At 39.8% G+C, this 26,827-nt stretch overlaps 1 protein-coding gene and 1 long non-coding RNA gene across 6 annotated transcripts in view; one reads left to right on the top strand and one right to left on the bottom strand.

The window, feature by feature from the left end:
- The window catches only part of ZMIZ1 (zinc finger MIZ-type containing 1), a 430,047-nt gene that overhangs the window by 104,425 nt on the left and 298,795 nt on the right, over positions 1–26,827 (bottom strand). The window lies entirely within an intron of this gene.
- On the top strand, positions 5,488–6,838 carry LOC134499543 (uncharacterized). The gene is made up of 2 exons (XR_010068158.1): positions 5,488–5,538; positions 6,518–6,838. It is a non-coding gene; the product is annotated as an uncharacterized LOC134499543 (long non-coding RNA).

Raw genomic sequence — 26,827 nt, 5'->3', positions numbered from 1 at the left:
TTTTGGAAGGACATTTCACAAGAAATCCATACTACTTCTGTGGAAAGGCTACTGTGCAAGGCAGTGTTTTTGAAAGAATGGCCCACAGGAAAGGAGAAGAATGGAACGGAAAGGTTCTGACAGAGCAGAAGACATGATTTGTTTTCCTGCTACAATTCATCACAGCTCTATTTTGCTAAGACACCCAAACAAGGGCCACTGCTTCAGCAGTTAAGACTGTATTAGAAAGGAAATTTGTGTAACTGCACTTGTACATGCCTGCATCTCTGTCTGAAGCTGTATGAATGAATAAGTAACAATGTCATGCACAGGGGTAACCCTAATGTCCCTAAACATCATGGGAGACCTGAAGCAAACTCTCCTTTGACTTGAACTCAACTCCTGGTGACCTTATAGACAGGTCCATTTAGTTGTAGTTGGCAACAATATAGAAGTGGTTTGTCATTGTTGGAAAAAGATATAATTAACTTGATTTTTCTTCAGCTCTGAACTCAGACCAATAGCTTTGGGGGCTTACCCTCAGGTCGGACTCAACTGCTCTGGAATACATAGGCAGGTTTCTTGGCAGAGCAATAGGGAAGTAATTCACCCTTGCCTTCTTCTGCAATTTCCCACCCTGGCCTACAGCCCTGGAATTAACTGATAGCCTCCCATCCAATATTAGTCAGGTCTGCCCCTATAAGGTTTTTTGCAGCTTCAGCTGACTCTTTTTGAACTGGTAGATTTTTTAAAAAATCAAGCGAACTAGCCCATCCAATTTGTAGTTAGTTGAGCGTCCATGAGTCTATGTTTATGCTTGCTTGTATGTGTAGGATATTGCTTATGGGAGCATCTCAGAGATAAGCTGCAAAGAGCAAGGAGTGCGATGCCCTCTAACGTTTTCAAAAGGTCATGAAACTCCAGTGTCCTATAACAATTACCTAGGATCTGTAGATTCTTATCTCCTTGAAATGTCTGAGGCTATTCAACCTTCTTGGCATGCTAACATGGCTTATGATAGACATATGTTATGCCTGATGATATAGATAAACATATACTCCCAGATAACAAAAGAAATAAGGCCATTTGCTGGGACGGCAGAAGTGCTGAAAGCCGCTCTTAAATGAAGGCTTTTAGAAAGATGAGGTGGACTTCTTTCATTGTCAAAGAGGCGACACAAATGGTCTTTACAAATTACAGCAATGCTTCCTAGCATTATTAAGGTGGAAAGAGAGGGAGTACATAAAGGAAAGAAGTAAAGGAGGTTTGTTTATTCTCTCCAAAAAGATGGAATAGGGTAGGACTTCTCCAGATAAACTGTCTGTGTGTTGCCTGTGATGTGCAAAACATTCTATTCTGGGGGACTCTGAAACATTCCATTCTTCTTCCAAGGCTATGCCAATCTGATCATTTAGAAGACATTCTTGTATTTTTCTGGAAAACCACAAACCACTTCCTGTCCAGAAGCCTTGCTTCTAGAAAACTGCCAGACAACTGTTGTAATGGCTGGATGAGCGTAGCCTGGTCTAAGAGAACGAGAAGGAAAGGCTTTAGTGTGCAGGAAAGGACTGCCTGTTCAGGCCCAAAGGCTGTGTTCTACTTGATCCAGTTAGTGCATTAACTTCTTTTTCTGGAGTCACAGGGCTGGATTTGCTTAACAGGCTAAACCACACCCACACACACACACACACACACACAGTACTAAGCAAGCTTAGCACGTTCTGCAGATGCATCTACTAGTCTTTACCTGACCTGTTTAAGTCTGGTTTGCAAACCCTGCCAATATCCCATTCAATGAGAAAACAGCCCATCCTCCCTACTGCATGGATGCCTTCCCTCTTCTTTCTTTTCCTCTGCATAAAAGACATGCAGACTTGGCCTTGATGTGCAGCAAAGAACTTCACAGCGCCTGCAGCAGATACGCACTCTCAGGGGTTGAAAGTGACCATTAGGAATTCGAGGAGGTCTGTACAAAGTAACAAAGAATTGTTCCATTCAATTGTGCATTTCAGGGAGGTCTTAAAATACCATTCTTGGGTGATGGGCAAGCTTGCCAAGCTGCAATACTTGGGAATGATGGGCTGATTTGGCTGCAAGTCTATATCCTTATGCAGTACCAAATCAAGATTCTCAAATTGGCTTTCCTCATGATTAAAGGTAATCCTTAGTAGGTAGAGATAGATAGATAGGTGGGTGGGTGGGTGCTGGGAGTCACTTGTATGTGTGGGGACATTGCTATGCACCCCCTTATCAAAAAGGAATCTCTTGCAGTTATCACTGCTCATTAAGTCACATGGTTTGGTGTTATCCTGCTATTACATTTTGGGCTGACAGCAACAGGACTGTTGTTATGACTGTGGATCAATTGCTGTATGTTAAAGACACAGGTGCTTTTCTTGGCTTTATCTCCAATATGTGAGATCTATTAAGACATTAAGAATTGTGGATTGGCTATAAGACTTACCAGACAAGATAGGAAGGAGAAATCCATATCAGATTTGCAGCAATGAGTTGCCAATATATATTGATTGTCAACATTTTTTTAACTAAGGGCAAGGAAGAAGACTCTCAAGTGAAGTAGTCGAAGTTTACGTTATTGCTCTGTTTATAAAATAACATCCCTCTTTCTTGTTCTTACTATGCTTTGTAATTTTGAGGTTATATTGATCATTCAGCGCTGTTGTATGTACTTTCTTAGTCTTTTAAAACAATTGTTTTATTATGTTAAATGAATGGTTGGTTAATTAGCATAATAAAGTAATCACTGTTTAAAAAGCACTGCTCCAGGAGCTCCTAATAAAATACTTTTGAGTGCACTCTTGTGAACCAACTTCACTGGCATGCAGGATATATGATTAGCCTTGCCTGCTCAGTAACATGGGTTAATGTAAACTCTGCACATTAACCCATGTTAATGGGTTGCCAAACTGCTGCCTCAGTTGCCAAGCAGTGGGAAGTGGAAAATAATGCCTTATCTAGAATAAGTACAGAGATTCATTTGTTTCTGTCTACAGCACTTCCTTTTTTCTCTTGTGCATCACAAATTAGGTAACATTTGTCTTAAATGTTGATGGCTGATCTAATCAGCAATCCAATCTCCAGGGAATAACTTCCATGTCTAACAACAGATATGGCATTTAACAGTTCATCAAATCATTTGTAGGCAATAAGTCTGCAGATCAGAAGAGCACTAAAAAGCCAAGCCAATCAGAAGTTTTGTTTCCTACAGGAAATTAAAAATTATAAGTCAGGGCTGCTGATACTGTGGTTTTTCTTTCTTGTCTCCAAACAACAAGAAGACACATACGAACAGTTATTGTTATTATTATTATTATTATTATTATTATTGTTATTATTATTATCACTGATGCAATGCAGAGGTTTCATTGTATCTGGGAAAAAATTGCCACATTTTTGCAATTTTGTCATATACCAGGTTTAGCATGGTTCACTGTGATCTAGGAATATGCAAAAAGCTGTGCCGAACAGTGTTAAAAAGAACCAAGAAATCTCTATGCACAGCCTGCACGGTCTGTACTTTTCCCCAAAGACAACTCTCGCATTAGTTTATTCTTGATGAGGATAGTAAAAGAAAGTTGGAAACAGAAGATGTGCAAAGGAAGAACCCCAAATGGAGGCAGCATTTCGAATTCCAGATACTGAGAGGAAGATTCAAAAACTCATTTTTGGATATATTCAAAATTATAACTGCATGTGTTTTAAGATAAGTTGATGTTACTGCAGGATTTTTCTCAGAACATATCAAATCACTTTCCAGCAAAGACATTTAATCCTATGGAAGGCATTCCTCATATATACCTAGAAGCTCAGAAATGACCACATCTTACTGACATTTGATTTACTTATTTATGAAATTGATGAGCTGTCCAATCTGTCATGAATCTAGGTGGCTATCTTGGGCAGACCCCTACAGAGAACTTCCTCCATTTGACAATGTATACATTGTACTTTCATCCAAAGAGGGATATAAGCATGGTATACATAAACACCAAATGGATAGAGAGTGTCTACTGGTATGATCCTTTTCCTATTCCTTCTAGGAACAAGTGACCCTAGTCAGAACAGGGAGATGTACCACTTCTCACAATAACCACCTTGTGTAGATTCAGGTTCCATTTGTTATCTCTCATTCAAGCATCCCTATGTGAATTCAGGGGAGCTGATGGAATTGGATTGCATGGTTGTTCTACAGAATTCATATATTAGTCGCCACCTGCATTATAATACAAAATTGTACTGCAAAGTATACATCTGAGAATAGTCATTTTAAAAGCAATGCAAATTATTTAAGTAATTTGATTTTGTTTGGTTTACATTTTTGTTTACATTTTATCAATGCTCTTATTGTTTTAATCTTTTGTTTTCATACGTAGCTAAGGGTAATATTTTATCTACTGTTTTAATACAGGTCTCTGAACACAATAAATGAACAGAAGGGGAGTCACAGTATTACCCCAAAATTTTGCAGGGGGTTGTGCTCAGCAAAATGCTACAAATCTCCCCACAGAGATACTGAAAAGCATTGAAGGTCTCAGGGATACCATATGAAAGTTCCTCCTTTGAGGAGCAACAGTCTCCACAAAACACAACCAGAAATCTATAGTACCTGAGTGGTAGTCCATGCTAGTAGTAGATCTCCCAGGCTCTCCAGAAAGGTCTCCAGAAGGAAACTACCAATTATGGTTGGTAGTCCCAATAGTTGCTGGAACTTTTTCTCTGCATTTTCTCTGTGGATCACCACATCATCCCCCAGCCTAACCAGGACAGTCTTAGCCCTGTGGTCCATACTGAGCCTAGTTTGAAGTGGGTCAAGGCAATCTGCTTCTTTGGGAGCCGTTGAAGTGAGAAGCCCCAGCTTCTCCATAATGCCACTTAACCAATGAAGGTTGGACACTGCCTTTTCTCCAACTTTGTTCCTCTCCAAAGAATCCACTGCAGGCTTCTTTAGGGGTACTCTAATGCCTGTCTGCCATAGATCTCAAACAAAAGAGAAAAACACAAAAAACCAACAACAAATGTCCTGGTTAGTGGTTATGCGGGGAGCACTAGAGCCCAGGGCTGTAGGCTAGACTAGGGGGGAGGAGGAGGAGGAGGAGGAGGAGGAGGAGGAGGAGGAGGGGGAAGGAGGTAGGAGGTAATGGCAACTCACTTTTGCATGGAATCTCCATGGATGTGTCCATGCAGTAATCAGGAGTAAATATCTCCTTTAATCAATGAGGCATCCTGCTCTCTGTTAGAGAGACATTTCTGATGTCTCTAGTAATCTGGCTAGAATGTACCAGCCAAGTTGGACAAGATCCAGAGGAGACATGATAGAAGATACTGCTCTGAGTATCATCTTTTCTCCTCTGGAACTTGCCCAACCTGTCTTCAGATGTCACAAACTGAAATCAATCCATTTTCTTTTACCAGAAGAGCTACCAGACAGCCTGTATTTGACAGCATCAATGTGGGTATCCAGAGGGGTCCAAAAGCAAGAGACACTCAATTAAAGACATCACAATGAGCCCCTCTAATGGAATCCTGGAAGGAGGAAAGGTATACAGTCAGTCTCCTTATACCTCACACATGTCACGAGCTTCCAGATACAGTGCATATAGAAAGACAAGGTTTTTGCACCATGTATCATCTGCAAAACATGGGCTTTCTGCTGTTCTTTGCCGGATTTAAGTGACAGATCTTTTCGTCTAGTTGTTGTTCCAGCTCTGCCAGTTCACCTGCATATCAGGAGAACACCTTTGAAGCCGATTAGAGAAGAGAAGGGATCAGCCAGAGAACTGGCCAATTTATGGGTAGGACAATTCCATGGCCATTTGGACCCCAACCAGTAGCCATCCTAATACAACCAACAGTGCTGCCAAGCTTATTTTATTGTTACTTGTTTCGATTTCAACAAAAGAGTGTTTTAATAAAAACTTACAAATGAAAACTGTATTTTGACTATCTATACTGGACCCTTTTGGGGAGTATATATTTTCAGTCTTAAGGAGAGAGACAAGCTTTTAAACAACTATCTAATATTTGTCAAAAAAGACATTTATATAGATGGCTATGTATGCATACAGGCTCAATACTTTGCCAGGATCACTGTCTTCCTTTACACAGATGGAAGAAATCTATTAGGAATTACTTTGTAAAAAATATGAGCCAAACAACCCTTAATTAAACCATTTTTCAGGACTCTTGGCAGTTGTATTAATTTTATACTCAATCCAATTTCCCATACTTTATAATACCACGGATCCAAAAAAGCAAGATGGACTTTAGTTTTTTTTGTAGTAAATTTGGCAGCCAAATAACAAAACGTGTATTATTTTCTTACATTTTGCTAATTTATATGTTGGAGAAAAATGGAAAAGTGGTAGAATTTCTCCCACTCCCTCCATAATTTCAAGGGACATTTTCTCCAGAACTGGTACTCTGTACCAATTTGAATACAACTTCTAAAGCAATTTGTTGGAGACATTGTTGATTTCTAATAATATATAAATGAAGGATTTAAAAAAAAATTGCTTAGAAAACCAAGCAAGGGAATTGGAAGAGTTTGAAACAGGAACAGAATTTAGAAATAAAAGGTGGCATCATCATCATCATCATCATCATCATCATCATCATCTATTAAATTTATGTGCTGCCTGATTCCCAGTGACTCTGGGTGGTTTACAATTGCCAAAATATTTAAAAACAAAGAACCATACAAAAACACAAAAACAGCAGAACACAAAAGAATGATAGCAAAGAAAATAAACCAAGAAGGGAACAGAAAGGAAGAAAAGGGTGTCAGTCATCCTCTCTAAAACTTACTCTATTAAGTAATAATAAATAAGGATATTACCATTATTTATGTCACTTTTTTGTTCTGAAGAAAAGAGCTATAATTATGACTGGTGCCAATTCTTCATCATATTTCTTCTAAAAGTTTGCATCTGCTTGGACTTACGTAAAGTCCAGTAGATTCTTGAAATTGTTTTTGCAACTCTTTAGCAGTGCTGATTAACCTGGCAGACAATCTATCAAAATTGATTTCTAATCCATGTTGGCATGTGAATTTTTCTAATACAACCATTCCTATTAGGATTTTGAAGGGAAAAAAGCATATAACTTCAAACAAGTTTCTTACGTGATTCTGTTTTCATATTAGGACCTTGAACATTCTTCTCTCTTAATATTCTTTGCTCCTACTTTTATACAGAAGGTAAATAATTTTTTTTTCTAAAAAAGGCTGCAGGTGGGGGGAAGTTACCACCCCTTTTCAGGAAAAAAAGTATCTAACGGTATGAGCAAATGAACTTGTTCTTTCTTGGCCTGAATATATATGGAGTTAGATTTAAATCACAGATTGGGGTATGGATAACTCTTCTCGGTATTACTGTAGGGGCCACATATCATGAACTTCGAGGTCCTCCTTCTCCTTGGCCCAACACACTTGATGGTAAAATGAAAGGCTCAGAGACAGAAATATTGTCAGCAACCAAATGAGAAAGCAGAAAAATATCGGGTGTGAACTCTATTACCCAGACTTTAAAGAGTGAAACAGTGCCCTGGGGAACCAAATAATGGTCCATGATCAATAGAATCAAATTCTGCTGACAGACCAAGGAATATCAAGAATTCATAAAGCACTGAAATTTTCGTGAATAAGAGTCACTGCAGACTCTTCCTGGAAGTGGAAAACTGAATTTAATTGAAATTGCTTAAATTGTTGGTTACCAGAGATAACAGAAGCCTGACTAGAAAGACGCTCCTTAGGATTAACGATGGAGGCACTTCCTGATGGGGCTGTATATAAGCTGATAAACAAAAAATAAATAAAATGTTACCAAATGCTCAGTCTGTCCTTATTTTCAAACACAGATTTGTTATGTTGCATTGACAGGGAGGTGAAACTCCATGTAGGAAGCAAGGATCCTGCTTGAATAATTGAGGCTGGTTTCTGGTAACATTTTTTTCTTTTCAGTATGAAGTCATGAAAATGAAGAGGAATTTCATATGTTGATTTTTGGATTACACTTGAGATGTAACAAGTGCATACTTCAAATATGTAAAATGTTAGTTGAGAACTTTACCATATATTAACTGGGAAGCTGTACTTGGCAACATTTTCAAGTTTTCATAATTAAAAAACCCAATTTTCCTTCAACATAATGTGGGATTTGGTCCTTTGAAATGTCTGCCTGCATTTGCATCTTAAAATAGCTAGCCATGATACGTAAACTGCTGGCTTTGGCAGCAGATGAAGAAGAATTTCTAAAGTTCAATAAATTGTCATTTATATTAATTTTCTGCCTGGAAGCACAATGCTTTGAATTTTTAGTAGCATAGGTAGGTCATCCAACACTTCAGAAAGTCAACCATCTTGAGCCAGATTTTTTTTAAAGGAATCAAAATATACCTCATCTGCCTCAAACAGAGTTCCATGTTGTATTTCTAATCCGCAAACTTCCCTTTCAAAAGAGGGAAAAGAGTCACTCAATTCATGGTGACTACATTTATTTATTTATTTAATTTATTTATCAAACTTTATCACTGCCCATGTCCCCCCCAAGAAGGGACCCCAGGTGGTTTACAATAAAAACAAAATTAAAACTCAGAACAATTACAAATACAATGAAAATAGAAATATAATAAATTTATGCAGCTTTCTTGGCAGTGTTATGGAAGTGCCTTCTGGCTGAGATTTTTGTCTTAATTTCCTGGCCTAACCTAAACTCATGGTGGTCTCCCATCCAATTCATAGCCAGGTCTGACTATGCTTAAGATTCTGAGATCAGTCAAGCCAACCTTGACTGACATATAATACAGTCTGTACTGTGAACTCTCTATATTATCCTGTTTAAAAGGCTGAAAGCGGACAGGCATTAATACAGTATCTGGCCTCTAATCTGGCCACATTTAGTGGATTATTATTTATTTTTTTAAAAAAAATGCCAAAACAATTGATATTACTTTATTAATACTTTACATTACCCTGAGATCACATGGAAATCCAATATTATGATATCAAGATCAATGAAGAAACCTAATTAACTTCAGGTTCCATTTTAACCACCAAACTATCTGCTCCAAAGATGAGGACATGGAGATCTTTGTGGCAGCTAAAGGGCTAAGTCATCCTGAGTAATTAAGAAAATGAGGAAATAGGTTACTTTGAAAAGAATACTATGACGTGTCATCCTTCAAACAGAGTCACTGTGATGTGCAATTCAATTTAGGTGGTTAAAAATAAATCAGAAAAGATGAAACATGCATATTCTAACCAGGTGCTACTCCCTGTCAGCTGAAAGAATCTCACTGACCGATGTCAGAAACACTATGCTGGATGTGAATGCTTCTAGTCTCACTCAACAAAGCATCTTGTTAAAAATTAAGGCAATTAAAATACAGAAGAGTGGATTTAACCCTCAAAAGAAGATAGACATTACAGCAGAGCTGTATTAATCTATGGTAGCCAAAAACCAGGGAGTAGCACCTTTTCTGACTAACAAATTTTATTTAAAGGCAGAAGGTTTTGTGAAGTGCAGCTTGTGAAAGATTATGCCTTTAAATAAAACTTGTTAGTCAGAAAAGGTGCTACCAGATGCCTTCTGAAAAGAACATAGGTGCATCATGACTATATAATTCATTCATTCATTCATTCATTCATTCATTCATTCATTCATTCATTCATTTTGCACTTTGCTTTTGCCTTCGGTGCATACATTGATGATAAATGCTATACTCCTCGCACGCAAACCAGGCTATTATTTTAGGACCCATTTAGGTCTCTGATTGCTTTAGAACACTTTGCCTTCATGAGAGCTCAACCACATCTCTTAAAGTTGGATGGAATTTCCTGGCTCAGGATTCTACTAATTCAGATTTTTTTCCCTTTTGGGACTGTGCCAGTTTTCTTAGCATATCTTGGCTGGCAAGTGTCTATGATATGTCCAAGTTCTTTCCAGACTGACCTATGAAATCATTATGTTCAGCTAGAAGAGTTGTACAGCAAATACTTGTCCAGCTGTAATAATGATAGGCATTGGTGATCTTATCACCAGTTTTGGACTGCGGGCATAACAGGAATCTGCTATCCCACTATATATTAATTAGTATAATTAGTACTGCCTGGAAACCACGCACATGTATTAATTACCAACATTCCTGGAAGAATTAGGTTATTCTGCTGGGTCAAAAAATTGGAGAAATATTGGAAATATTGATATAGTGGTCTTTGCCTTTGCAACACAATACCTCATCAACAAAAGTTGGATTTCTACACAAAGGGTTAAGCAATCTGTTGCATTCTTGAGGTTTTGACTACAGCTCCCATATGTCCCACTTAGTATGGCCAATTGTTGAGCATCACAGTCCAAAACACCAACAGGTTCCATATTGCCAGACCCTGCAGAAGTGCTTAAATAATGTTCCATACATATTTCTGTACAAAAATGCAAAGGTTGAATAGTACTGGGAGCACAATCTTTACAATAACTGGAATCTAAACCAATTATCATGGAATATGTGACCCACAGTGTTCAACTCAGCTTAATTAAACCTGTTTAATTCTCTCTCTCTTTTTAAAAATTCTGTTTGTAAATATTCATGCTACACAGTTCCTTGCCTTCCTAATAGGACTAACCAGTCTTGTAAATGATATTTCTTAAGCAAAATGCCTGTCAGGGTGCAGTTCCACATAATTCTACACAAGACCATCGACAATCCCGTTATTAATTCCATTGTTAAAGAAAACTGCTGGTTGGCACAATTCCATTTCCCCAAGGAATTGGAACACTCACCTCTTAGATCTTGAAGAAATATTTCAATGTTTACCTACAGACACAGAGATAAGGGACAGCTAGGTGAAAGCATGAAGAAAGCTAAGCAGGGTCAAGTATGGGTAATACTAGAATGGGAGAACTTTGAGACATCCCAAGGTGGTAGGCTATGCTGGGGAGAAATAAAAAACAGAGAAAGCAATGCCAAGCTATTTCCTTATTCCTGCCATGGAAACTGCATCCAAGCTCAAGTCAAAAGCAACCCTTCACCTGGGAGAAGTCAACTGTTCCCTTTCACAGATCCCGCTTCCAATGACATACCAGCTCCCTTTGAATCAGCAAGTAGCTAAAGCTGGAAAGGGGATCATTCTTCACCTGAGACACTGTTGACACCTTATGCAAAAGGACATTAAAGAAATTTAAACCAGAATGTTAAGACTGAGGCCCGTATGTCTTCCCTCACTAATTGCTGCAACAGTTTTGTGGAATGTGACTTCATCATCAGCTGCCAAAACTGGGTATTTTGCTTGTTGTCCGTTTGCTTGCTGGGGAGAGGATGATTGGTAGACGGTTTCCCAGAGAGAGTTGCCATGATCACACCCTTTGCTTTGTTACCTTAAGTTACAGAAGCAGTTGCATATTTGGTTTCTGCAGTAAAAATGTGATTGAAACAAGCTGAAGGCAAAATCTCATACTGACTGCTTGTTGCATGATATTCAAGGAAAGAAACCAACATCTCCTGTCAAGGTTCATAACATTTGAAGACATAATTATTGCTGATCTCATTATGGGAGAGCACCATGCAAAAATGAGTTATAATGTAGACCTGATCAGAAATTACTTAATGGTTCTACCCACAGAACAGGTTTCCGTTGGTTATGGATTTAACCCCTTCTTAGGTTCATGCCAAAAACTGAACCATACACTAACCAAACAGGCTGGATTTGTCCAATAAACCAAACCACACAACATTAACCCAAGTTAAAACTACCCAATTTGTGCTTAACATTCATTGCAGCGATGAGTCTTGTAGCTGACTTCTACTCCGTGGATGCGGAGCGTGTTGCGGCCCAAAGTGGTGGGAAGCTCTAGGACAGACCCAGCCTCTGGCTTATCTTCTTCTCCCCACTGCACAAAGAACAAAGCACCTGATATATGCTGAACCCCTTTTATTTGAAGAAAGCACCTGCACTTTCTACTGTACACTCTAAGGCTTGTTCTAACCCAGAATGATGGGTGTGCTTATAGCTGAAATGCGGAGATCAAGTGCTCTGCATTTCAGCTCTAGTCTGGATGAGACAGTATTTTCTCTCCATAAAGTGAATTCTTCCTGCTGATCAACCTGTACCTGTGGTCCTGGATGTACCATTTCAAATAGAATATAACCATGAAGTTTAACAGCAAGGATCCTCAAATATGAGAAGGGGATTTCTCCCTCTTTCTGGGGTCCACATCCTTGCTTTCCCCCATGAAAGTGACTAGTGACCATTCATTCTCATGAGAAGTAAAGTAAGGAAGTAAAATTGAAACCTGCCATTCTCTCCTTGCAATGGATGAGTCAGATCTGATAATATATACTATCGTGTATAAACTGTGGGAAATTTAGGAAGCACAGAATGTGTAAATACTGAACCCCATGCCCTTCAAATATCCAAGCTCTTCTTGCTTTCACACATACCCACCCATCATCATGATGGGCTTTTTGCTATTAAATATAGAACAATGTTATGATGCAACTGTTTTTAAAAGCTGTGTTCTCATGACCCTTAAGAGAGAAGGCTCCCCAGGAGGATTAGAAGACCATCCAATTCAACTCTTTTCCATTTCAGCAAAAATTCCCATCCACCAAGTCCTGGAAGAAAGCAATGGTACATTGTTCCCAAGAAAACCACATGGCTGTATCCATGAAGTCATCACGAGTCAAGCACAGCTTCAAGGCAACATTGTCTTTTGACCAACTCACATCCACCCTGCAAAACTCTTTTTCATACAATAATCTGTATCATCCAGATTGCGCTTTCTCACAAATAAGGAACAGGCATAAACCAGTTGCAATACAGTATTGAAAGAATTCATCTGCTTCAAGAAAACAAGCTGAATTGCTTCCTCTGGGGAAATGGAAAAAAAGCAAGCAAAATCTATTCTAAGTATGGAGAAAAAAGTATCATCTGAACCAAAATATAATGATTCTCTGTACTCTCTGAATCCAGTTTTGTCCACTACCAGGCCACTTTCGCTCTCATTACAAAAAAGGGATAGATCAGAGGAAAGCAATGATAGGAACTTTTGAGAGTGAGAGAATGAAAGGGAGGGAGGGAAGGAAGGAAGGAAGGAAGGAAGGAAGGAAGGAAGGAAGGAAGGAAGGAAGGAAGGAAGGAAGGAAGGAAGGAAGGAGCCACCTGTTATTGTCACCCTGTTTAGCAAAACATTTGTTGCATTCAATAAACATTTCGTTTCCTGATTATTCACTCCCCTCCCATTAGAAATCTCATTCTCTCTCATTTATTATATCTAATATTCAATTCAAGCCAAGCAAACAGACTCAGCCAGCCAGTTTTGGACTGGCTGCCAACGGAACACAGTTCTGCTGGGCATGTTGCTATTTGCTTCCCAGAAAACTTTGGAACAGACTACAAGCAAAAACTGTTCTCTATTTGGCCACACATTTGCCAGACCTCCTTCATGCAGAAAATTGACAGATGCTGCCTGGACTGAAACTCCACCTTGCTTGAGGATGGCAACATCATTCAGGTGCAAGGACCCAAACAGTTGCATGGTTTCCCTTTACAATCTGACTCACCATCTGGGTTCCTGTTTTCCCACTTATGTAGTTGAAACTGCAACTCTGCAAGGCTGGATTTCTTGCACTTTTAAGCCATGATCAATTTCTTTAGCATTCTGGGATCTATTACTCATATTGCTTTGCCCAATACGTAAAGTCAGAAACACAAATGTCAAACTCGAAAGGATTTTTGCTTCAGGTAATTGCAGACCAAGGTTGCATTTAAAAGTCAACCATGTCATAATCAGGAGCTGATCAGGAACAATATGGGCAGGAGTGGTGGTGGGGAATCCAGCGTATATTCGTACTGAAATGGCCATTGGCATTATCTTTGTGCACAAGTAATCAATGCTAAAAGAATTTACAATGGGGCACATTTGCCAAAAGTTTGGCAGCTGAAACAAGAGATTATTTTTTTAGAATTAGCTCCCATTATAATGTTGAATCATAAGGGCAGTGGCTAATTCTCGAGAAATCTTGGCCATTTAGGGCAGTGCAAACCTGCTGAAGCCACAGACAAAAGGCCCGGGTGTCTTCTACGAATTCTCTTCACCATGGTTACAAGCAAAATAAATCAAGGCTAAACATTTTGTCCAAGACCTGGTTTTCCTGGGCAGGTTTCAAAATGAAATCACCCCAGTAAAGAACACCCCTGGGTTTAAACCAGACCTCAAACACAACCCCAGTTGTATTTTAACCACAGCCACAACTACCATCGCAACAATCCAGCAGTGCAACAAGCACGCACCACAGAAACGCCTGCTGCAGTTCGCAACAGAAGTGATCCCTTCCCCTCCCTCACACCGTCTTCGGCATCTGACACACTTCTACCCACAATGCTCTCCCTCCCTCCCTCCCTCCCTCCCTCCCTCTCTCTCTCCTGTGTCACGCACGTGCGCACACTTCCCCCCACCCTGAGAGTGGCTAAACCAAGAGCGCACACCCTTTACACCCCACATACCTTCCCCTCTGAAGACGACAACTTACCCACAAGTTATATTTCATTCAAAACTAACAGTCTTTTGCATCCCCACCATGGGAAGGGAGGGCTGGGTTTACCCCTCCCCTCTCTTCTCTGGCAGGGAGGAGGGGGAAAGCAGGGCCCATATGGCTGGTAACACTTCTAGCAGCAATCATGTGGTACCGAACAAAGAAATCCAGGACTACCTTAATCTCAGTACCAAGCAGCTTGGAGCTATTTGCATGCCTGTGCTCTCTCCCCCCTCGACGGGCATCCTGCTCGCTGGCTTTCTTTTTCTGTGCCTGTCCAGCTCCAGCACACACACACATCAATTATGCATTGCTTGTCTCCCGGTTTCCAGGCAAAACCAATCACAGATGGAGTCTTGCTAATGGGCTCCCGCCGTACTTGCCAAGAGGTGATTTGTGTTTCCAGCAACAACCCTCCAGAGACAATGAAAAGAGAATCAGATTCGGCTTTCCAACTTCACACGTCTGCGCGGACAGACCTGAAACAAGCAAGGGGGCACTCGCTAGCGTCCGCCTGACAGGGCGTCTCTGTGTGCAGCGGTCGGGAGCGGGGAGGGAGGCTCCTGGACTCACCCCCACCCACCCTCCCCCACAGGGAGGGGGGAATTCCAACAAGCCCACCAGACCCTCGGAAAATTCTCACCTCTGCTGCATGTTCCTGGCAGTGATGGTTTCTTTTTAGAGTGTCTAACAGTCCGTTCTTTTCCTCTCCCATTATACCCATCACTTACGGGCGCATCAATGCACATACACCCTCACCGACATAGATACATACAAGGCAAGCCGACACAGTCCCTTTGCCAAAAGGGAGAGAGAATGAGAAGAGAGGGAGAGGGGGGGAAGAAAACCCAGGCATCTCACATTTCAAACTTGCAAGGAGGGGGGATGCTTGGAAGATTGGGACAAAGGCTGGCTCTCTGGGACACAGCCAAAACGCCGAGAGAGTCCTCTTTGATCAATTAATCAGAAGCCACACTTGTTTGAGCGTGCCTAGTAAACTGTTAAAGGTGTCTGATCCAAAAAGACTCCTGTTTGAGACAGAGCTGATGGACAGGATCTCCCTCATCCTCTATTCAGAGATACCTTTGACTAAATCCATCAAACTCGTCATGCTAAGTGAGCATGCAGAGGAGGGAGGTTCTGCTTTTGGGGAAGATGCAGATGATGTTGGTGGCTTCCTGCAGGAAGGCACAGGAAGGCTGTGCAGCCCACAGAAAGGAAGGGGAGGGAATAGGCAACACCTGAACAAAAAGTGAAATCTTGGCAGATGATTTGGGCATAAAGAAGAAAAGGAGGGTTACTGCTATCTCATCCAGAACTGTATCTGAAAATTAGGTTGGGGTGGAGCTGACTTTTAGTCTAACTGTATTTATCACACAGAGCACTTGGGAATATTCAATATTTACTCTAGTCTAGAAGGAGTAAATCTTTAAATTTGAAGCAATGGCAAATCAGGAGCTACTCCCCTTCATTCTTCTACAACCCAGCAACATGGAAGCATCTGATTAACCTAAGGTGATCTCAAGAAAGCTAAACAGGGTTGACCTGCTTAGTGCTTAGATGGGGGAACAGCAGGAAGCTATGAATTGTAAACTAGACTGGGAAGTTGATAACACATCCTGGAAGACCACCACTATGAAAATCACATGGACATATTCATGAAGTCAAATTATGCTTCATTTAAAGGAGATACTGTCTTTTGACATTCTTCTTGAAGCCACACAGTAGGAAAGGCTCAATATTCTTTTATACCTGAGAAAATTGTGCAATTATACAGCAACCAAATTCACCACATCTTTGATTTAGCTATCATTACCAAGATAACAGTTACACACACACAAACACACACACACCACAATATTCAAGATTCCATGCAAGGGTGGAATCCCATCCTTTAATATTTATGGATAGAGTTTAAAGTCTCAGAAGACAAAGAAGTGGTGGAGGATGATTTTGAATCATTGGGATGGCATCTAATGCTCCGTAGAGATCAATTTACTTTCTGTGCTGTCAGACCAAAAATTAGCTAATGCAGCCACTCATTCCATATAAGTTCAATGGGTCACTGAATTCAGTTCATTTTCAGTGCAGAATCTGGATACCCTGGGCACAATTTAGAATGCACAATTTAAAATACAATGTACATATAGTCTGATACAAACAATTTACTGCCTCTAAATTGCTAGCTGCATTTCTGGAACAAATCTGATTGACATCAGAAACCTACAGTATGTTCAGGATGAGACATCTTCTTAAACTGACTCCTGACCTTGAAGTTGTCATACCGAGGGCTGTAAACTGACACAAAGCACATCACTTATTCATTATATTATTGTGGTTTACATCCATTCATTCTTTGCTTTGAAGTCACCTCTTTCAACTCAAGTTCTTGCTGACTTCAGAGACATCCTTACATTCATCTTAGCAACAGGGCAGAAGTAGTTTCCTACTGTTCAGTTTCTTTCCCCCCCTACCTTCCAGTCTAGAATCCAGTTATTACATCTACCAGTGGCCTTCCATCTAAGTACTAACTAGGACTAAATATTCATACATAGCTTTTTAAAAAAACTCAACCAAGCTTACCTACACCTGCCAGATAACTGTGACTATTATTTATTTACTTGGTATATTGTTTTGTTTTTATGGATTGTATCTACCACGAAATCCTCTGGAGAGTGGGCAGAGTATAATTTTTAAAGAAACACCTAAGACAAAAATAAAACCACTGGCCTGGTGCTTTGGATATGAGTGAATGAAGAACCATACAGCTATACTATGGCTGGAAAAAGAGTGGTCTTGGCATCTAAGAGAAGAGCCACAAGCCTGTCAGAGCGTGATGATGCTATAAAAAGAAGAATGGGGAGGCTTTCCCCAAAATAAGAAAGACTTTATGAATACAGTCCCCAAAATTGGCTTAGTACTTTCTCAGATGATCTGAAAGGTGACTTCTTCAGGGCTGTTTCAGAGGCATCACTAATTCTGAAGCTGAAAAGCAGGATTGCATCTGTGACATCCATCACCCACATGCAGATCTCATGGTATAGTCTGGGGTGAGAGAAGTTAGGATTTCCATCTGTCACATGGTATCTGTTGGCTCAGAAGCAGGCATAGGGGTAACACCAATGACCCAGAGAGGTGGCAGTCTCCCTTTACTGGATCTTTTGATGCAGACAAGCATCTCTTTGGGATGTTAATTTAGTTTCTCCACTGAACAGGGGGTTGGACTAGATGGTTTCTTTTTCTTTTTTTAATAAGAATTTTATTAAGTTTCAAGCAAAGATAAAAGCTACAGAAAAACAGAAAACTACAAAGAAAAAAACTAAAAAAGTGTGGAAATACAAGAGAAAATTTTTCAAAATTACAAAAAGAGGTGACTTCAGACTTTTAAGGATATGCAACAGGATATCCTTAAAAGCAAGGATATGCAACAATTTTCCATAATCAATCCCTTACTCTATATTAAACCAAAATCACATTATTTCTATAAATCATTCCATTGGTGCATTATAAAAATCACTAAATATAGTTGCTCCCTCCCCTTATATTAAAAGAAAAGAATCTATCTATCTATCTATCTATCTCTACACACACATCCTAATCAACTCCCCCCCCCAAAGATGACATTTATTTATTTTCTTCCTACTACTATTCTATACATTCCTGTTTAATATGATAAAGATCAAACTAAAAAAAACATATAAATTGTCTAACCAGACATCTATTATTTTTTTATTATACCTTAATAATCTTAATCTAAATCTTTAAAGATAAATGAAATCAGCCAAACCCTAAAAGCAGTCCAGATAAATATTCTTAAACCCTTATCCCACTTCAAAATAGACCAAGGCATTTACATGTCCCCACAATGTGCACAGAGCTTTTTTCTTAAAAAAATCAAACAGCCCAACTGCCCCCCTCAAAAACTCTGACTTCTCTTCAGGAGACCTCCCATACACAATAACCCCTCCCTTTCCATGGTGTTCCACCAGAAGATCAATTTCACTTGTGGCTTGCAACTCGATCTCTCCCTTTAATTTCTTCAACTCGACTATCCGATCTTCATCCAGCATTTCAACAGAAGTCCTGATCTCACTCTTAGAAGAGACATTTCTGTCGCTGTTAAATTCCTCAGTTTCATCCATGACATCCCCAACCAGGTGACACATTTTAGACCTCATATTTTCCACAATGTCCTGAATGCCTTGCATAAAAACTTGGTAAGAATCAGAAATAATCTTTTAAAAATCTTGTTGGAAGTCAGAGAAAGTCTGTTTAAAATCCCCCATGTCTCACACAGTAGATTATGGCGCCCCCTAGGAGCTTAACCAGCAAAAGTCAAAGATACGAAAGAATTCCGAAATGTGTTTACACAAACAAAAGTGAGATATGCAGACAGTTCCCCATGGAAAGTAAAAGCAGAAAACTGAAAGTTCAAAACAGCCGATTTAATGAGTAGGAGAATGCTAATATCTTCAAATTTAGTACAAAAATAGTAACAGGGAGACAATTATTTACTCTGAATCCTCCTTAATATTTGGATGGAAAACAAAGTCCAAAACTTAAAAATAATTATTTTTTTTTAAAAAATGATCCCAAAAATAATGATAAGCACCAAGAGAACCCACTTCTCCTTGCTATAGAAAGCCTGTCTTGGGGTACGTGTACTTAAAAGAAATATAAATTGAGTGATTTAGAAATGGGGTGGCTGGTTGTAGTGTCCCTTTAAGTCTACAGCGCGGCTTGGAAATGGTGACGTCCCAGCCTTCCAGCTGCTCTTACCAGTCAAACATGAATGTTGTTTGCGATCTTCTGGCTACAAGCAGCCATCTGGAGGACAAGATGGGGTGATTCCAGGTGTTTTCCTTTTTCTGGAAAAACACTCCTGGGCTTCAGGAAAAACCTGCCTGAGCGTTGTCAGTTCTGCCCGCTGACCCCGCGGGCACAGGTGTTCAGTCCACCACGTCCCCACCGGAAGTCCTGATGAGATGGTTTCAAGGATGCCTTTCAACTCTAGAATACTATGATTTTATGTGTCTCTCCATGCAAACCTAATTATTCTATCTAAACTTACGGCAACTTTCTGAATCACAACTGGGGGTTACAATGATTTCTTCCCTGCCCCAATACAAATTTCAAATTAATTCCTTGACAACATTTACAATTTCAAGGTCTTGCCAACTCTGACTTCCTTTGGCTTCCTTTAACACTTTTCCAGCATTACATTCCTACTATAAGGCTATCTGTGAAAAAGAACTGAAATTGGTCCTTATAACAGCCTAGTTTTTTAGGATGTTCAAATTAAAATCAGCAATGTATGCTCCATGGAATGAGTAATGATTAGGGACATAAGAAGGAAATCCGTGAGATATTTCCTCTCCTTCTTGGGAATGGGAGGAGGAAATGGCTGAATCCGCCTTTTCCTGGCGTAAAATCCAGTGGTTAAAGGAAACCACTTCCAGGCACAGCACTCACAAAATCCACCAAGTCTCTGCACCAAGTGCTTGCTAGCAGTGCCTGCTGATTTCAGTTAAAAATACAAGAATGTTGGCATCAAAGGACTGTTCCTTCTCCTCCTCCTTTCAGCTAAAGGATTTTAAAAGATTGAGCACATGTCATGAAGTATTATTGTTTTCTGATTAAAAACAAACAAGCCTCTGATTGTACAACATTATCTCACAGATGTACAGTATATTTGGAAGAAAACTCTGAGTGGCTGCACTTGTAAAAGGTCTGGGCTCAAAATGCATTAGAAGTGTTTTTCTAACTTCACTTCCTTCAGATGTGGAAGCAGTATAATCCCCAAACCCCCGGAACTGCAGGACTACCTTGGGAAAGGTGGAATTAACTAAGCAATACATGCCAACCTACTCTAGCATTGATTGCTTATATGCCATCAAGTTGGTGTTTACTCTTAGTGACCACGTAGATTTTCTCCATGATGATCTGTCCCTAAATTGGTCTTTCAGGTCTTCCAATGGTGCAATCACCAATGTAACTGAATTCATCCACCTTGCTGCTGGTTGTCCTTTTTCTCTTTTCTTCCACATTTCCCAGCATTAGAGCCTTCTCCATGTTGGAGATGTTAACAAATCAGCATGCCTCAATTAGCATGTAAATTGAGTTTGTCCCATGATGCAACACTCCACGCTTGTTAGAGGAAGCTGTTTGTTGCCACTCCCACTTCCTCTCTCTTTTCCTCCTTCTTCACCATCTAGCAAGAAGCATGTTTTGCCTCCCCTTCCAGAAACATAAGATATTCTTCTTCTTCAGTGCACAGCTTCTCCGCTGTGTTAAGCTCTGCTCCATTCAGTAGTCCTAGCTGTCCACTAATTTGGCTTCACTCCAGAGTCTTTGCATAATGTGTTTGAAGTAGGATAATTTGAGCCTGGTCATTTATGCCTCAAGTGAGAACTCTGGGTTGATTTGTTTGATGATCCACTTGTTTGTTTTCTTGGCTGTCTATGGTATTCTCAGGACTGTTCTTCAACACCATAACATACCACTGTATAAATCTAGAAATCTGATTCTGCTGTAGTCTTGGGGAACTTATGCTTGGCTGACACAGATTGGGATTCCAGAAGGGAAAGAACAACTCATTCTCTCTTGAGCAACTCTTCCTACCATTCCGCAGGCTGAATTATTATGATGTTGATGTGTCTCCAGATAGACATCCATATTCTTCCTGGTTACCCAAACCAACAGTATCCCTTTCAGATTGCTCTTACTGGATTGGGATATATCCAGCTACTCTCTGGAGTTTAATCAGTGGAGAAGCAAAGGGTTGGGTCTTACAGAGCTGTGCATGCCTGAAAAATGATTTGACACAGATGATCTGGAACACACTAAAGTGTGAACACAGCATTTGTTTAAAACAGCTTCATCTTTTTTCAGCTTCCACATGCAACTTAAAAAGAAAGATGCAGTTGCCTTAATGAATTATCTCAATCAGTTGTATATTTATTGTAACTCATTAAAGCAGAGCTGCCTTTTTCAAGCTTATGGAAGCTGAGAAAAGATGTAACTATTTTAAATGAGTGCACAGACTTGTTCCAAAGCACCTTTTAATATTTTCTGAAGCACACTGAACCCTATTATTTTATGATTTCAACTGTATTATTCTTTATAAGCATTTAAATTAAAATGAAAGACAGCAATACTGAAACATGGGTTGTCTTGTTCTTCTCATTCTGTCTAACTTGTCAGTGCTTAAGTTCCTCAGCACTTTTCAATAACGGTGTAATACCTTCCCTCGTGGCATCATCTATGCCCAGTGCCAATCAATCTTGCATGGGTATTTCTGGCTTTGAGGCCATAGAGCACTTCATGAGAAAATCCATGAACTTAATAGAAGAAGCTTCAGAAACAATGCTTTTAAGGAGGTCTGAGCGAAGACATCTACTTTCCCCTGTATAAAACCTGGCCATCCCTCCAAAGCTGGGCAATAACCTGAATTAGAAATGGGATTTCTAATAAGAAAGCATAAGAATACACTCTATTAGGTTTTCACCTACTCAAGTCCATCTGAAAATTGTGTGTGTTTCTCATTACTTTTACCTACAGGCCTGTTGCTAATAGATCCAAATCTACCGGGTTAAAATCCCACTTTAGTATTTACAGCACAGACTTTCTTTTAGAGGATTTTCCCTTGATTTATAAGCCATTATTTCCGCCTCCTGGGAATAAAGGACTTCATTTCTAAATCTCTTTCAGCATCTCACAACCCCGCTCTGCTTTCCTTTTGAAGTGGTCATGTTTTACATTAGACAAATTGCCTATCTAGCAATAATGTACTTGCTTTTCCTCTGACAAATCTACAGTTCTAATCCCACATTGCTTCTCAAAATACCAGCTTCTGTGATGACATCTGAGTCACAGCAGTCACAAGAATCAGGTGCTATAGCTAACTAGATTAAAATCTACTCCATAGCATATTGCATTTTGAACTAGTGGTTATTACTGGCAGAAATTAATCACAAAAGGGCTCCCCGCTTTTCCAGGTCAAATTCCCAGGTGTTTCCAGGGATTATTATGTTTCTTCAGCAATGGCATTGTGTCAAGTAACATCACGGAAAAGGATCTCTCAGCAGAAAAAAACTATTTAAAAGACCACAATGAAAAATCCTTCCATTTCCACACTGAAAATTCTTCAGAAGAATTCTGGGAAGAAGACTGGCCCAGCTATTCAGCAGAGCTCTGCAACCTGAAAGAAGTGTCTCTAATCTGTCCACTTTAATATTTTTTAATGGAATCATCTGCCTATTTTTTTTTTTTAATATTGACTTTGAACCCCATAAGACAGGGTTTCCCAAACTGTGGGAAGTACCTCCCTTGGAGAGATGCAGACAGAGTCCAAGCGAGGTGTGAAGAACCTTTTAGTTGTACATTGCTACAATAAAAGTTCTGTTGCATTGTTTTCATTGTTCATTTGTGTTCATTTTGGTGTTTGCATTTTTAGAGGGGGTGCGTAGGTTTTTTTTTTTTTAATCTGTTCAATTGTGCCTGATTCTTGGAGACTGCTTGGACAAGTCCCTGCAGTTTTCTTGCCAAGGTTTTTCAGAAGTGGTTTGCCATTGCCTCCTTCCTGGGCTGAGAGAGAAGGACTGGCCCAATGTCACCCAGCCGGCTTTCATGCCTAAGGCGGGACTAGAACTATCATACCACACCCGATTGGCTCCTGGGCTGAGAGAGAGGGACTGGCCCAATGTCACCCAGCTGGCTTTGAGTCTGAGGCGGGACTAGAACTCTCCTACCACGACTGATTGGCTCCTGGGCTGAGAGAGAGGGACTGGCCCAAGGTCCCCCAGCTGGCTTTGAGCCTGAGGCGGGACTAGAACTCCCGGTCTCCCAGTTTCTAGCCCAGTACCTTAACCTCTACACCAAACAATAAGAAGTTTCACTGTATTGTTTTCATTGTTCATTTGTGTTCATTTTGGTGTTTGGATTTTTAGGGGAGGTGTGTACATTAAGATTACACTAAAGGGAGATGTGATGGCAAAAAGTTTAGGAACCCCTGCCATAAGAGATTAAGGTGTTTGTGCCATTCTTTGAAAGTTCTTAAACTCTGCATTGCTGTGATCTCCTAAATGGATAAATGAATGTAGGTGACCCCCCCAACTCCAAGAATAAAACTAGTTATTTTACTGGGGTTAGAGTTGGGCAAAAATCATTTTTAATAGTTAAATGTTCATCTATGTATCCAATAAAATAGCACAGACTGCAAGTTTAGAAGATAAAATCTTTTCACTGAAAATTAAAAAAAAATAAAACAAAGTTAAAACCCTATTTTTAATGGGAAAGATAAGCTTGCTTAGTTCTGCATAATTCATTGCACATTCATTTTGGATCAATATTTTCTCTTTACAGTAGCAGCTGCTGAAAATCCTGACTGCTGGCTTGTCCAGGCAGAGTAGCAGGAAAATTCTGGTGTTTCCCAACTCTGATGTGCACAAGGATTTCACATCCAAAGCAGGAGCCATGTCAGAATTCATTTCAGCCTTTACTTGGACAGGAGTGAGTTCTAACAGTGATCCAGTGTTGCATGTGCAAGCTAACAAGCTTGGGTAAGCAAAGCCCAAGTTCTACCATACCACACTCTAGGCTGGCCTCTCCCCTTTGTGTGGACAATACTGAAACTGTTTTGACTTGAACAACTTGACTTTTTATTTCCAAAAACAGGGATCAAACAGTTATTGCCATGTACTTTTCTTCCTAGCAAGGCTACACCATCCTTGTACTCTATAACCACATCTGAGTATCTGGAGAGTTTCTTTTATTGCACTTAAGAATGTAACTTACTTCAGACCAATGTCTCCCAGCCTCCACTTTCTTCTGGATTTATAACCACTGTGTCTGATGTTGAGTTTTCTAAACCTTCAGCTGGACTAATAAAAGTATGGATTTTGTGTATTGTTCAGCAACTTCTCTAAATTGACACAGAGAATGAATCCACATTGGATGTTCAAATTATTTATGCAAACTTTCTCTGCATGGGATTGCTGGTTTTAGGTGGGTCTTGCCTGAACCCAAGCATGCCTGTTTGGAGTGTTTTGGTCTACTGGGAACAGTAGTGGGAAAAGAGGTGGTGACATAGATCAGCCAGGTCCTACTTGCTCGATGGGCTTGTGTGTTTCATGAGTTTAGGTCCTAGTGATCTGCAGCTGCATTAATGTAGTAGTCTGCATTAAACAGGGAAAATGTTCTTTTGCAACGAACTGCAACACCGTGGAGGTGCTGCAGACTGTTTTGGATCAGATGAATCCAAATTAATTTGGATCACCAATTAATTAATCCAGTTATCCAGACTGCAGAAGAACAGAGTAAAAATGAGCAAATAGAGATGTTTCCATCTCTGTGATAAGCATCTGTGGATCCCATTTGCAAGTTTCTGCATTTATTCCGTATCTAATCAAATTAATTCATCAATTAATACCATTGTTAAGAATATGATTTGTAAACGTCTGATTCCTGTCTCTTATTGAATAAGCAAACTAATACTCTTTCCAGAACAAATGAGGGCTGAAATTGGTTCCCATATAGTGCAGTTTTAAGGAATACTAATATTATAAACAAACTTGGAGTGCAAGATACAAATGTTAAACATAACTGAAGTTCTTTTTTTCACCATGACATATATCTTTATTCACACGTTTAATATGTTCCTGTTATCTTTTTGAATGATTTATCAGTTTCAGTTGTTGAATGAGGCCACATTTCAAACTAGAAATTAAGATCTACCAGAGTTTGCTAATGAGGAGATAGGAAAGTAATATGAATGGATGGTATGTGTCAGACTCACACATTCCTGGTAATTATGCTTTGGTTGAAGTGCCTTGTGTTGGTATGAAATATGAAAGCTTCTCCTCACCTCCCCAAAATTAATATTGCGGAAGCAGTCTCTCTGAACATCCTAGTTTGTTTGGACTTTATTCAGCTAATGTTTGCTACTGAAAAAAGTTGCTAACCAAATTTCAGAAATCAGTACAGTTTCACATGGCAATAAGGATAGAACATTTGGTTCAGCTTCAGTGAACTGGGACGTGTACTCTGGGGAGGATGGAAAAACTGCACAGTTTTGCTCTTATCCATATATACACATTCTGAAATTTGGAACCGGACATTATCAACCAATGGGAAGATGTCCCAGAAAGGTAAGACAAAGGGACACTGGTTTCTTAGGAGTTTAAAAGCTTATCTGAAAAGCCTTTGCTAAGTCCTAAAATTGGGCCAGCAGTCAGCTGAATTCAGAAATATACTTTCCAAAATCTTTCAAGTTCTCCTCCAAACAACATCTCATCCCCCCAAAAATCAGAATTTGTGAGAACAAGGTTAAAACGGCAATTAAATCAGTCTCCTCTCTTTAGTAATTATTCATATACCTGTTTTGCCGATAATAACTCCATGCTCCAGGCTGTCTGCCTGCGATGCTAGGACAGAGACAGGAACCTTGCTAAATTGACTTTTCTGGCTACTCTCCTGCTTCAAGAGCTGTTTTCAAGGGCAGATGCAGAATGCTAGATGAGCAAAGTGACAAGCCAATTAAAAGACGAGTGTTCTGTCGGAAAAAGTACTGAAGACCCCATGTCAGCATTTACTCCCACTGTAAGACAGCGGAGATTTAACTCTCAGATTTCCGTTACAGAAGATTATGAAAAGCATGTATCCAAAGAGGACAATATTTGTAATTTTCAGTTAGAGATTAAGGGTTCCACAATTTCCTATGTTTTAAGTGCTATTTAATCCCCCCCCCCAAAAAAAACCCCACAACAACGTAGGAGGCACAGTTTCTTTTGGCAAGACCATTCCAGGAAAGAAATCATGGTATAGAAAGGAAGCAGACAGATCTGGATCTTATGTGAAAGCAGCAACAAACCATATTATAGTACAATATGCAACTGTGGCATAAGGCTTATATTAACTTCCCCTCTGAAGCTTATTTCTCTCTTTGTCATGCTTTTTCCCCCAATACTGCAGTCTTAGTTCTAATCACCAAGTGATTAGTAGTTTGATTATATCAGGAATATTTTTCATATATCAAAATGTTTATCTATCTATCTATCTATCTATCTATCTATCTATCTATCTATCTATCTATCTATCTATCAATAAAAATTCCCTTCTCACCTGTATGGGTGGTATGTGTCTTTCTCAACCTCGGTCTTCCACCAGAGGCCTGGGAGTTTGAGGGTTCTGCACAGAATCTTAGCTGTTCCTAGCACTGCACTCTTCTGGACAGAGAGCTCTGATGTGGCTCCTGGAATCTGTTGGAGCCCCTCTCCCAGATTGGGGGTCACCCCCCAAGTGC

This window comes from Candoia aspera, chromosome 6 (assembly GCF_035149785.1).
Source record: "Candoia aspera isolate rCanAsp1 chromosome 6, rCanAsp1.hap2, whole genome shotgun sequence".
NCBI classification, from domain to species: Eukaryota; Metazoa; Chordata; class Lepidosauria; order Squamata; family Boidae; genus Candoia; species Candoia aspera.
This window is presented reverse-complemented; position numbering and strand designations above follow the sequence as displayed.